Below are 11,208 nucleotides of genomic sequence, written 5' to 3'. Positions count from 1 at the left end.
GAGAAGTCAAATCAGAGGTCAAAAACTTTTTTTTTTTTTTTTTTTTTTTTTTTTTTTGTGGATGGCATCTATACACGTTCGCCGTAGTTCGATACCATGCATGAAACAAGGAAGCGACGCCTTTTCATCGTTGCTCCCAGCGCCTTAGCGCCAGTCCATCACGCAACAAGCTGACAGCATCGTTCTCAGAACACAATGGTTTTGCGAAAAGAAGTGCATTCGCATACATCGACAAAGCGCCAATAAAACCGCCCGCGAAACGAAAACCCTATACAAACCGCCGGGGTAGCGCAGTGGTTACGGCGCTCGACTACTGTTCCCAAGGACGCGGGATCGAATCCCAGCCTCGGCGGCCGCTTTTCGATGGAGGCGAAAAGCTAGGCGCCCGTGTGCTATGCGATGTCAGCGCACGTTAAAGAACCCAAGGTGGTCGAAATTTCCGGAGTCCTCCACTACGGTGTCTCTCATCCTGAGTCGCTTTGGGGCGTTAAACCCCACAAACCAAACCAAACCATCCCGTAAGAACGTCAGTTTTCACGCAGTCGACTGCCCGCAAAAACATGCCCCTCAATCGACGCCAGTGCCTCCGTGCGGCCGCTCTGGGCAGCGGAACAAGCTCTCCCATAGAACGACGGGCCATAAAAAAAGGCGAAAGAAAAATTAATACACCCGAAGGTGGCATGTCAAGCACAGCGGTACAAAACAAACCCGTCAAAAACCATGGCACGGTGTTAATACAATCATGTGAAAACAGGACACAATGCTGGATTACAACAAGAGGACAACACCCTCTAAATTAAAATTAACTGTAAGCATGAATGTTGTTAACAAATGACAATCAAAAGAGCAAATGGTCACATTGCACATACCCAAAAGTTACAACAGACAACAATAGAGACCTAACCATATAGGTTAAACAGCTGCTAGTGTAGGTCCGATCTGACCGCTATGTTACATCACAGACCCTCAAACAGTTAAAAGCACTCTGTTTTTAGATACAAGAAAATATCGTGTTGACCATTGACGGAGGAACTCTTGTTCCTCCAAAACAAACAGTCGTTCCTCTAAATGAGCATGTATGATTGTACGCAATTTGCGCTACCTAGGAAACATTGCTCTGCTTCGTCTTCTCGACCTCTCGGACACATTACGGAAATACCACAGTACATACATCACCGTATAGTACACCAAGTATTCAAATTTATTCCGCTGTCTCAGAGCATGTGTAGGAAACACACCGAAAACCTTCCCAACAAGCTTCCACATTGTACACGCGACTACACATCCTTTTATAGGATGATTATTGATCTCTACTTGAGCACAATTTATACATTTATTATTTGGCACCATGCCCCATCTATTCAGCCTGTCCCTGGTTGGCAAGATGCCCCACGAGTACTGCCAGTAGACATCTCTGACAATCGATGGCAGGTCACGCGAAGAAACAGGTCTCCAATTTTGTGTCGGACTTGGCAAAGCGTTCGAAGGCGGGGCCGACATACACATATTACTCCCTGTGACTTCAGTCGTGACAATATTTCACACAGCCTGGATACTGGTGCTGAGCGCCACAACACATTCGGAAGCGCTTCAAGTTGTGCATACATACGTGCTGCTGCAGCATACTGGGGCGCTGGCACAACAGCTGCTGGTGCTAAGTTACCTAGACCTCGAGGCACTAGAGTACGCTTGTAATGACCTAACCAGTACAATAATAATACCCTTCCTTGGTAAGATTCGTCATCTAGAAGATCACAAGTGCACTTTGTACAGAGAATTCTGCTGAAAGTGACTACGCATGGTAGGCTCCAGTCTCCCTTTGCCTTAGAAAGACGGAGGGATGCGTTACGTACTGCGATTTCCCAAGCCAGAACCAAGAGAAGATAAGAGTGTTCACTGTGCGTACCGTTGATGACGGTGGTAGAGCCACTCGTGCTGCAAACCAAAGCTTGCTACACATTACGTTCTTAATTAAATAAGCTCTTTTATCCAAAGACAAGGATCTTGCAGACACAGCTTCAGTCTGTCGTCGTATGCCGCTCACAATATCTTTCCACATGTGCGGGGATAGGCCACTTGCGCAAAAAATAGCGCCCAATATACGCATGTGATCTACCTGTCTGATTCCACCCGGTAAAGCGATGTCGTTATTTCCCAAATTTAGTGCTTCGCACTTATCGATATTCACTTTGGTACCCGACAAAGTGGAGTAAACGTTGTAAGTTGTAAAGACACCTACAAGACTGTCATCTTCTAGGAAAAGAGTAACATCATCCGCATAAGCAGAGACTTTAACGCGGCTGGAACCTGGCATTGGGAGGCCCTTTATTTTTGTGTTGTTGTGCCAACGCCTTAACAATTGGTCAATTGCTCACACGAAAAGCACAGGAGAAAGAGGGCATCCTTGCCGGACCCCTCTTGTGACATTAAATGTTGGTGTTACGATTCCGTTCAACAACAGTTCCCCAGTCATATTTGAATACAACAGCTCAAGAACTTGGATGAACTCTTTGGGAAAATTATAACAACGCAAAACTTCGAAAAGGTACCTATTGATGTTCAAGGCGGTCAAAGCTTTCGCTTTATCTAAAGCAACCAGTAGACCTGGTGCTGCCCGCGCTTTCGTGTATTGTATGATGTCTCGAGTAAGGTTGAGAGAGGAAAATATGCTCCTCCCAGGAATGGAGCAAGTCTGGAGAGGACGAACTATTTTACTTATTAGTCCTTTAAGACGATGGACGAGTAGGGCTGCAAATATTTTGTAATCTGCATTCAAAAGAGTTATTAGTCTCCATGATGCTGGGTTTGCAGGATCTGCGCCAGGTTTAGGCAGGAGGATTACACGCCCTCTTGAAAAGGATCTAGGTATTCCTTTGCATTCCAGCACTGCATTTAGTAGAGCTACTGAAGCGTCACTAACTTTTGACCAGCAGGCTCGATAAAATTAGACGGGTAGGCCGTCCGTTCCGGGAGCTGCTCCGCTGTTCATAGACTTCAGGACAAAAAACAATTCTTGCTTGTCAGTGGAGGAAGTTAAATTTGTTCCTTCTGCATCATCCAATTGTGGAAGATTACAACAAAATTTAGTGACTTCATTCTTGAGTGTTTCTGCAGTTTGCGTGCATTCCGACATAAAAGCATCACTAAACCAGTTGTAGAACATCCTCTCGATATCGCGACGCAGTCGGCTCTCGCTCCCATCTTCAACTATGTAATACCTTTTCTATGAAAGATGAACTACTGCGAGCGGAACCTGACGTGCGTGCCAAACGTAGCACTTCTGGATAAGAGACTGGTCGATTAGCTGCCCATGCCTTTGCCGACGTCTGCGGGCTTCTGCACAAAAGGAGGCTGTATCGGTCACGCTGGCATTCGAGGTATTCCTGGAAAAGTTGAGACTTTGAACCTCCCATTTGCACTATGCGAATGCGTCGCAAACTTTCACAGATTTGCTCCGTCTCTACTTTCTTCCTCTTCCTGCTTGCTCTTGTGCATGCGGATCTCCAGCTTTGTTTTAAATCGTCCCATATGTCGATGTCTCGTTTCTGCGGAGTAAGCGATTCTGCAACTGCTGCCCTGATTTCAGCTAATGCCGCGGGATCACGTAAAGAAGCTACGTCTAGCCTCCAGAGATCTCCGTGATCCCCGGGCCTCCCTTCTAAATGCAGGATGACGGAAAACGGCTGGTGGTTCGCGATGTGACCAGCGTCAGGAGAGAATGATAGGACATTGCATTGTACAAGACGGGGGACTAGTTCAGGTGGAAGATACACGCGGTCTAGCCTGGTCTGTGTTCGCCTTTGTCGCCATGTGCCACCAAAAGTGTCGCCTTTCATATGCACCCAAGCGTCGGTCAGTCGATATTCACGAACGAATCGTGCTAATTCGGCCGCGTGTGCTATGGACCCATCCTGGCCAGGACCTCGTATGTCGCGCCTGGCATCCAGAACGCAGTTGAAATCACCAAAAACGGACGGTTCTCTAAAATGAAAGGGGCCAGCTCGGTGAAGAAACGTTTCAAGTTAGGCCGCGTCGCAGGAGCATAAATGTTCAGTGCACGAAATTTTTTTTTCACCCCAGAAAAAATCAAGAGCAATCACTCGGCCTTCTGTGTCAAACAAACTAAAACTATCATGCAGTAATGGTCTGCAAAACACAACTACGCCCACTCCACGGCTCCGTGAAGGGCTATAGGGAGCTTGCATGAAGCGATGCATGCTGGGTATAATCCGCCATGATGATGTCGCTGGCAGCAGACGGCGGGAAGCGCAGCCAGGCTGAATGGAGCGAATGCCTTGTCATTTTCGACGGTCCACCGAGCAAACAAGCGGCTTTTCATGCGCTGTCCTTACGTGCGTGCAAGATCTTGCAAGATATCAGTGAGGAACGTACGCGTCGACGCTGTGCCTGAAAAGTCGGGCGCGCTATGAAGAAAGGCAAAGCAGTGCGGCGCGGACCTGTTCACGCTAGGCGCAGACGACTGGCTGTACTATGCGTCTGGACCTGTGGCCGCCCGTCGACATCGCCGAATCGCCGACATTCATGACTTCTAGTTCTGGCGAGTAGTTTGATACTTTCCCGGGCTAGCGTCGGTCTCTTAGTGTTGGCCCATGCGAGCCATTCGAGTCGGCAACGCTAGAGGGATCTTTTGCCTTCCCGCACTCGTGCATACGTACTTTTGGAATTGTGAAGAACCCGCAGTCGGCCTGTCTGATCGCTCCAGCATCGTCTGCGCGCACTACGCGACCATGCAAACGTGCTGCGTCGCCTGCTGCCAGCATGGCTATAGTGCTCTAGCACTATAGCATGGCTGCCAGCGACAACATCATGGCGGATTATACCCAGCATGCATCGCTTCATGCAAGCTCCCTATAGGAAAAAAAGGCTTTAACGAAGAACTGTTCACAGAAACTTTTAACTTCTTGTGAGTTCCGTAGGTTACATTCCTGGAGGAACAGGATATCCACTTTGTTTTCTCTTGTAAAATGGACTATTTCTCTCTGCTTGTTTCTGTTTCTGAAGCCTTGTACATTAAGTGTTAATATGTGTAAAAATGCCATTTCTATTGATATGAAGGGCATTTAAACGCTGGCTTACCGACTTGAACAAAAATTTCTGCGGCCCAACGGCTGACAGGCGAGGTACGATGCGATGCACATGCACACACGCACTGAAAAAGTGCACATAATAGAGGAGTAACTGCAGACGGCAGATGTGGCAAAGCGGGCAGCGTCCGAGATGCAGACGGTTGGCGACACGTGCGGGCGGCTGCCGGAAGATGACTGCGCCGTTGATAACGAGGCTGGGTAGGCGTCGACGAGGCATTCCAGTTCTGTTGAAAGGAGAGGGGAGAAAAAAAAAAGGAGGAAAAAAAAAGCGCACAACGGTGCGAGATGACTGGATCTAAGGCGATTCTGTGTCCGAAGGGAAATCCATGCCGCTTTCGTCCGGTGTCTTGCAGTCGACTTCGCCCTGTGCTTGCATTATTCCTGCTGGTGTTTGCTTCCAGTCTTGGCCCGAGTGGTGGCTCTGTTATATTACTGGGACCGTGTGAGTCGTCGGGGAGGCCAAGATGGCTGCTGAAGGGGTCGTGGCCGCTGAATAAACCATGGCTGCTGGTAGCGCCATTTTGAATGCTGCCCGACTTTCGCTCTGCTTCCAGGAGGTCTGACACTTGGCTTATTGGGTTGACGAGGCGAGGGTCTTTGGGGATATTCTGTCTTTCAGCGTGTAGGCGTCTTTCTTCTTCCGGGTCTTGCTGAGAACTTGATTCTGACAGATCAGAATGTAGTTGTCAGCGGACGTAGTCTCAGTCGTGGTCTGCGCGTTTCCTTCGACTGAGGAAACCTCTTCTGTGTTTCTAGTGGTGACCGACGTGACCTGTGTCTTCTCAATTCTATCTTGTCCTGTGTCTCGCTGAAGGGGTTATTCGGGATTTCGTACTCCTTCACTTGCGGCGTGCGTGGGGGGATGCTGGGAGAGCGGAGTGGTGGCGGCAGCGTATGAGCGTGGCTGGGCACAGTCGACTGTAGCGTGATCCTTTACAGCGTCGGCATGGTTCCTTGCACGCGCTGGTTGAGTGGCCGTAAACAGCGCACCGTGCGCACCTCGCCATCGTGCATGCGGCTTTGAAGTGACCTTCGACACCGCACCTTGAACAAACTCTCTTCATTCCTTTGTACTCAATCATGACGCGGTAGCCAGCCACAACGATGAAGTTGGGTGCCGGCTTCACCATTTCTAACTTGACAAGCCTGGTACCATTATAAATGTCCGAGCGGTCCTTGAAAACGACGTCCGAGACGCCATGACATTTCCCGTAGGGTCGATTCATACATAGACGAAGCTGACCCTGCAGGCGTTCGATCCAGGCGTCCGTGCGGCGCCTTTCATATGGAGCTTCCTCGAACGCCGCACCACACAGCAAACAGAAGCAGACCCAGATCTAGGAGACGTTAGTACAGCAGTCATCTGCGGCATTTCAAATTGATTTACAGGATAGAAAAGGCGCAGTATCTGTCACAATTCTCCGCGGACACATGCACCACGCCGTAAAAGAAGGTAGGAAGGTGGAAGTGAAAGAAGAGATAGAGATAGAGGTGCCGTAGTGGAGGGATACGATACACCGCGCTATAATGGCTTTCTCCTTATCGCACTTTAGTGGTCCAAAGTGCCCTCTAGAATTTTTCTGCTGCTAATGTGGCCCTTCCCCTTTACCGGAATCACGGCGTACAATAGATCAGGCTATTAGAAAGATAAAAAGAGAAGAAAAGAGAGACAAAGAAAACGATCTCGGGGCCTAAGTTGCGCCCCGCCGCGGGGGCGCAGTGGTTAAGATGACGGACAACTGTGCCAGAGTGGGTTCAAATCCGACCGCCGGCGGCTGCGTTTCCATGGAGGCGAAACAGGCGCTCATGAGCTGTGAGATGTCAGGGCATGTTAAAGGTCCACAGGCGGTCGAAATTAATCCGTGGCCCGCATTTTTCTACGGCATTTTTCTCACTTTCCGCTTTCATTCACGCATTTCTCAATTCCGCTATGGCGCGGTTGAGATGTCCATGGAAGTAGTTGTTGTGGCTGTAGGAACAAGGAAAAGAAAATGCACGGGCCTGCTACTGGCTCTGTAGCTGAGCCACCTTCGCTGCCTCGTGCGGACAGCTGATTGATTGATTTAAAGAAAGGGAAGGCGCGGTAACTGTCTCATTTGTTTTCTGTGGACACCTCAACCACGCCGTAAGGGAAGTGAGGAAGGTGGGGGTGAAAGTAAGAGAGGAGGAGGAGCCGTAGTGGAGGGCTACGGAGTAATTTCGACCACCTGGGGATCTTTAACGTGCGCTGACATGGATGGGGCTGGTGCAGGTGGGTCACCGCTGCTTGCGGCGGGGGCTGACTTGGCACCTAATTTTTATCTGTTGTAGGCCGTCATTGCACACGCCACCGCTGGTGGCGGACGACGGCTGTTGTTGCGGCGCGCGTCTTTCTTTCCCTCTTGCTTTTCTTTCTTCTCTATATTCTCTTCTATCTGCACGAGGCAGCGGAGGTGGCTCAGCTACAGAGCCAGTAGCAGGCCCGTGCATTCTCTTTTCCTTCTTCCTACAGCCACAACAACAACAACAGCGCTGACATCGCACAGCACATGGACGCCTCTTCGTTTCGCCTCCATCGAAATGCAGCCGCCGAGGTCGGGTTCGAACAACGCCTTGTTGGTTCGAACCCAGGTACTCCGGCACAGTAGTTGGGCGTCTTACCATTGCACCACCCCAGAAAGAGAAGTGGTTCTTGTTGAAGAGGATGAAAGGGGGGTCGGCGCGCACCACCCCAGCGGGACGCGGACAGAAGGAAGTAGAGAAGAAAGAAAAGGAAGAGGGAGAGAAATACGCGCGCCGCAACAGCTGTCGTCCACCACCTAAGTGGTGGAGGGTGCAATGACGGCCGACAACGGATAAAAATTCGGTGGCTGGCTAGCCCCCGCCTACCATCCCAGCCCCGTATCCATGGAAGCATGAGACAGATGCTGCGCCTTTATTTTCCCTTAAACCAATTATTGTTACTAATAATTTGCGAATGTTTTTGTTGACGAGTCTGCCACCAAGCTTCCACAGCAGTTTTTTGTCAGTTTTGTCGTTTACACCCAATTAGAAACTGGTTTCCACCAGATTCTTGTTGGCCGTGTCTGGACGCAAGCCCAGTCGCCATCGTAAAGGCGTCACCGGAGTCTCATGCGGAGCTTCGGGTGACTGTGAAGACTGCGTTGCTGGCGTGCATTGTCATAGGCAGGAGCCGTAACCTGGGCCAATCAATGACCACATGCTGTAAAAAGATGCATCCCACTGTGTACTCGGCCAGGAGCGATCGCACCCATGCATCCCACTTCTTCCCTCGCACAGGAGCTCGCTTCCTCTGGACGGTTGTCGCATATTTTTTCTTGACGTCTCTCTCGAAGCTGCAGTATAGCGCTACAGTGCTCCATAATATAGCGCCAGCGACGTCTTAGTCAGAGCTGCGTTGCGCCACCGGTTTTCCTCCGCTGTTCTGATTTGTTCCCGCAATTTATTGGCCCACGTAAGTTCCAGGACGCGTTAAGCAGTTCTACCACATTGCAAAGCCATTTTACAAGACTTTTCACTAACTGCACCGTCATTGTCATCGCAATTATCGTCCTTACGCTACACAAGAATTACGGCAAGAATTACATGGAGGCGGACCTCTATACCACATGGTATGGGCCTGTCAGTAGTACAACACTGCAGTAAAAAGGATAAAAGGCGCGACGATTGAGCGGCGAGAGGAAATACTGTCCAGCTCGGACCGGCACGTTCAGCACCAGCTGAGGGCAAGAGCGGCTGTAATCGGACAGGCCACCGTAATCAGTGCGGCCGACCAAGTTTTATTTCAATCCAGGTTTTCATCACCATCACCACCTTTATCCTCTCCCTTACGGCGCGTTTGAGGTGTCCACAGAAAACAAGTGAGACAGCGTGCCTTTCCCTTCCTATATATCAATCAACCCCCGATAAAAGGCAAAAAATATTTGGTTCACAGGCAGGGAAAGGCGCAGTATCTGTCACACTTGTTTCCGTGGACACCTGAACCGCGCCGCAAGGGAAGGGAGGAAGGAATTGGAGTGAAAGTGGAAAGAAGGAGCCGTAGTGGAGGGCTACGAAGTAATTTCGACCACCTGGGGATCTTTAACGTGCGCTGACATGTTGTTGTTGTTGCTGTAGAAAGAAGGAGAAGAAAATGCACGGGCCTGCTACTGGCTCTGTAGCTGAGCCACTTCCGCTGCCTAATTGATTGATTTATAGGAAGGGAAAAACGCGGTAACTGTCTCACTTGATATCTGTGAACACCTCAACGGCGCCGTAAGGGAAGGAAGGTGGGAGTGAAAGTGGAAAGAGAGAAAGAGGAGCCGTAGTGGAAGGCTGCGGAGTAATTTCGACCACCTGGGGATCTTTAACATGTGCTGACATCGCACAGCACACGCAGGCCTCTTCGTTTAGCCTCCATCGAAACGCAGCCGCGGAGGTCGGGTTCGAACCCAGATACTCCGGCACAGTGGTCGGGCGCCTTACCACTGCACCACCCCGGTGGGACACCTCCGCTGCCTCGTGCGGACAGAAGAGAAAATAGAGAAGGAAAAAGAAGAGGGAGAGAGAGACGCGCGCCGCAACAAAAGCCGTCGTCCACCACCGAAGCAGTGGCGGGTGCAATGACGGCCTACAACAGATAAAATTCGGTGGCTGGCTAGCCCCAGCCACAAGCGCGTTGACCTACCGTTCCAGCCCCGTAGGGCCAGGAACCGCCACCCTTCACCACATCGCACACCGCACGGACGCCTCCGCTTCGCCGCCATCGAAACGCAATCGCAGCGGTCGGAATCGAATCCGGGTACTCACAATGAGAGGCAAATGATAGGAGAGGAAGGTAGGCTTTCGTCATTCTCCTGTTAAGAGACCCTGTAAATTTTTATTGTTTTCCCTAGCGGCCGGGAATCTGGAGCATTCCAAATTATGTGGTCGAGTGTCCCCCTCACTTCGCAGATTTTACATTTATCATTTTTTTCTGCATCTATCTGGGTGTGAAACAACCAGAGGGGGTTTGTTTAAGGTTCCATCTTGTAATAGCCGCCAGGCTACGGCCTCTATTATTCAGGCTATAATCCGATGGTGGCATCAGACGTCTTCCTATCTACAATTTTCGACGATTTCTGAATAACGATCGCCCACCTCCTGGCAGTCGGCCGGCGGCACGTTGTCAAGCAAGTGGAGATCTCGACCCAAAGCTTAGGCCGCCTCGTTGCCGAGGTCGGACGTGTGTGCTGGCCCTGCTGGGACCCAAATTAGGGTGGTCTTGCGAGACCGTACCTTTTTTTGATATCGCTAAGGGTCAAGCTAGCCTTAGTTGTACCTTGGTTCCGACGCAAGCGAGCGCTATTGCGATGCAGCCTTCGCGACTGTGGCGGTAGGGCGACCTTGTCACCTGTGCCCCTATCAGCTTGTCGGCGCACCCATTCTAAGATGGTTCAACCCGTGCTTGTTCTATTTAATCTTTCGTGTTGGGTGATTTTTACCGCTTCAGCAAGTTCTGTCCAGCTGTTATGCACACCCATTTCCTAGCAGACGGGTTTGTAGAGGCGGAGAAGGGTAGACTCAGCGCCTCTTGACGCAATGCCTGATGCGCGCATCGTCTTTTTCATTCGTCATAATGTTTAGGAACAGTGTGGTATAGCATATCTGTCTTATTATGTATGTCTGCAACAGACTCAGGAGACCTCTCTTTGAGGCCTCTGCCCTTGAGTGCGATCCTCCTGAATATCCCTGTTAATTGCGCCATGTAGTTAATCAGTTTTTATAGTTAGGTCATTATATCCGTCCTCTTGCATAAAAGTCCGAGGTTGCTGATTTGCTGGACTTGTGGCACGGTTTTGCCGTCAAACTTAATTTCAGGCTTGAAGCCGCCCTTGCACTGGACTGCTTTTGGGTTATGTTGTAACGTAACGTTACACATGTAAAGTACGAATTTTTGCGGGGAGCACGCGAGACCCTTTTTGGCTGTGTAGAATGAACACTGCAGTGTTTGTCACCGCCTGCAGCCATTCCTCTATGGTGCCATCGCTGCCACTGTTCATCCAGTGATTAACGTCATCTGCGTACATGTTGAATTTTTAGATTTTTTATGACCCTAAGAGCGGCAGGAAGGCCTTTCACC

This window comes from Amblyomma maculatum, chromosome 8 (genome assembly GCF_055883805.1).
Source record: "Amblyomma maculatum isolate TAMU_Amacu chromosome 8, ASM5588380v1, whole genome shotgun sequence".
NCBI classification, from domain to species: domain Eukaryota; kingdom Metazoa; phylum Arthropoda; class Arachnida; order Ixodida; family Ixodidae; genus Amblyomma; species Amblyomma maculatum.
Note: the sequence above shows the minus strand (reverse complement) of the source record.